The following is a 3,058-nucleotide window of genomic DNA, read 5'->3' as shown; positions in this document are numbered from 1 at the left end:
TCTTTTTCTCTTTCTTTTTCTTTTTCCTTCTTTCTCTTTTTCTTTCCTTCTTTCTCTTTCTCTTTTTTTTTTTTTTCCCTAACACATAATGTCCAGTATCTTCTGGTGTTTTCTCAACCACTTTGTAGTTTCTTTTATATTATTTTGCATATAAAGTGAGCGTTCAGTTTATTCAGATTTAGTACTTGACACTGGACAATAGAAGTCAAGACAAGTAATATATCTCAGGAAAGACATATGTAGTTAGAACCCACAGTTATCAACTTTCTATCCCAAACATTTTTTAGTTTTTTTCATAACACAACAATGTTTCTTTAAAAATGACTCTCATTGGGCTCTTTCCTGAGGGTAAAGGAAATAATATAAGACAATGTTTTGTCTTACAGATAGTGTTTTGGGTATCCAGTAAAGTCAAATCCTGATCTATCACTTGCTTGTGATTTTTGAAAAAGTTTAGAACACGCACAAAGAAGAATGGACAAAGGAAATTGTTCTTCCTTAACTGGATTCATTTTCTTGGGAATTACCAATAACCCTGGGATGAAAGTGACTCTATTCACCACCATTCTGGTTATTTACCTCATTAATCTCCTGGCAAATATTGGAATGATTACTCTAATTAGAATGGATTCCCAGCTGAACACACCAATGTACTTTTTTCTAAGCCATCTCTCCTTCTGTGACCTCTGTTATTCTACAGCAATTGGGCCCAAGATGCTGGTGGATCTATTTGCCAAAAACAAATCAATTCCCATCATGGGCTGTGCTCTGTAATTCTTGATCTTCTGTACTTTTGCAGATTCTGAGTGTCTACTTCTGGCAGTGATGGCCTTTGATGGGTACAAGGCCATTAGCACCCCCTTGCTCTACACAGTCAGCATGTCCAACAGAGTGTGCTCCTGGCTCATGGCTGGGGTTTACTTGGTGGGGATGGCAGATGCTTTCATACACACAACTTTAACATTCCAGTTATGTTTCTGTGGATCAAATGAGATTAATCATTTCTTCTGTGATGCACCTCCTCTCCTATTGCTCTCTTGCTCAGATACACAGGTCAATGAGTTAGCGATATTCACCATTTTTGGATTCATTGAACTGAGTACCATTTCAGGAGTCCTTGTCTCTTATTGTTACATAATCCTATCAGTCTTGAAGATCTGCTCTGCTGAGGGGAGGTTCAGAGCTTTCTCCACCTGCACCTCCCACTTAACTGCTGTTGCAATTTTCCAGGGAACCATGCTCTTCATGTATTTCCGGCCGAGTTCTTCCTACTCCCTAGATCAAGACAAAATTGCTTCATTGTTTTACACCCTTGTGATTCCCATGTTAAACCCACTGATTTATAGCTTATGGAACAAGGATGTGAAAGGGGCCCTACAAAAATTGAAAAATAAAATATGGTTCAAGTATTTATATTCTGCATGTGCACATACACTCACACACATAGAGTGATTGGTGTTTTCATAAAATTACATAGTATGATCTATGAAAAACAGAATTTTCTCAAATACTTAAATAAATATCTATACTAAAATTCAATCATAAAAAAATGCTGCAGTTCCTCAAACCTGTTATGCTTCACTATGGTCTTCAATTTATTTATGAAACTATCTTCTTTATGTCAAACATCCCGGCCCTTCTAATTTTGCCATATATTTACTTGTTTATTTTTCATTTAAGCATTATTACAAGTATACTTGGATTTATTATTGAGTACTCACTAAGTACTTTTTGTACATTTAGGTGCATTGCATTTCATAATAATTCAGTAGTTTCCAAATTAATGAATCCTATAATCTAGAGGAATAAACAAACATTAATTAAGCATTCAAATAGTTTATAATAAGTTTTAAAATAAAAACTCGGGGTTAACAATCTAGAAAAAATGAAAAAAAATCAAGAAAAAATTTTAAAAATCTAGAAAAAAAGTCAAAAACTAGTGTGCAAAGAAAGGCTTATCTGGATGATGATATTCAGTCTCAGATCTGAAAAAAAATGCAAGTTGGGGAAAGTAAAAGATTCTAGGCAGAGCGTCTGATAGTTACAGAGGTCTTGAGGTGAACAGTTCTATACCTTAGGAATTAAGAAAGTCCAACATGTATAGGTTATAAAGAGCAATGTAAAGTGCCTTGGTCAATTACATCATTGTGCCGAAATTATTAAGAAGTCCTGCATCACTTCCTCAGGGAAGGTTTCCTTCCCATCTTGCTTCCTTCTCAGCTCTGGTTAAGTGCCCCTTTTTATATTCACAGACAACCATCTCCTGTAAGTATTGTTTTAATATTGCTTGGTTTATTAAATCACTGCCTCCAAAATAAGATGGTGGGCCTTCTTTGTTCAAGGATTGAGCATCCCATCCCTGTTATCCAAAGTACCTGCATGGTGCCAAAGACAAGAAATGGCAAAACAAACATATACCAAATGAAATACTAGATAACATTTTTAAGAGCTTATTAGATATCAATAACACAATTAACTGAGGGTACGGTATGTGGCTTGAATATATATATTTTATAACTCTTCAGAAAGTACATAAAAGGGTTGTGGATACTAAAGTAATGGATCTATAAAAAGTTACATATTAATTACACCAGAAGTAAAGAGCTTTTTTCCATGTACATGTTTGATATCTGTCAATTTAATCTATCTGTGCTCTACTTTCTAATGGTTAAAGTACTGAATTAGCTTGCTGAGGCATCATGGGAATGGCATATATTTGAAGGATCATATAAGACCCAAGGACACTCTTAATTACCAATTACAATTATAGAAATTAAAAGCCACTGAATGTAGGGGCACCTGGGCAGCTCAGTTGGTTGGGCGACTGAATCTTGGTCTTGGCTCAGGTCAGGATCTCATGGGTTGTGAGATCGAGCCCCTGTTGGGCTCCGTGCTCAGTGAGGAGTCTGCTTGAAGAGTCTCTCCCTCTGCCCCTCCCCCCCTCTCATGCTTGCTCTCTCCCTCTTTCTCTCTCTCTCTTCAAATAAATAAATAAATCTTTTTTTAAAAAGCCACTGAATGTCTTAGATTTTGTAGTTGCTATTTTGAAATTCATTTG

The 3,058-nt window shown here is 35.9% G+C and overlaps 1 pseudogene; it reads left to right on the top strand.

Annotated features, from left to right (window-relative positions):
• The first annotated feature begins 474 nt into the window (after nucleotides 1-474).
• LOC116629444 lies at nucleotides 475-1,452 on the top strand (annotated as a pseudogene).
• Nucleotides 1,453-3,058: the final 1,606 nt, after the last annotated feature.

This window comes from Phoca vitulina, unplaced genomic scaffold (assembly GCF_004348235.1).
Source record: "Phoca vitulina isolate PV1807 unplaced genomic scaffold, GSC_HSeal_1.0 scaffold909, whole genome shotgun sequence".
NCBI lineage: Eukaryota > Metazoa > Chordata > Mammalia > Carnivora > Phocidae > Phoca > Phoca vitulina.
This window is presented reverse-complemented; position numbering and strand designations above follow the sequence as displayed.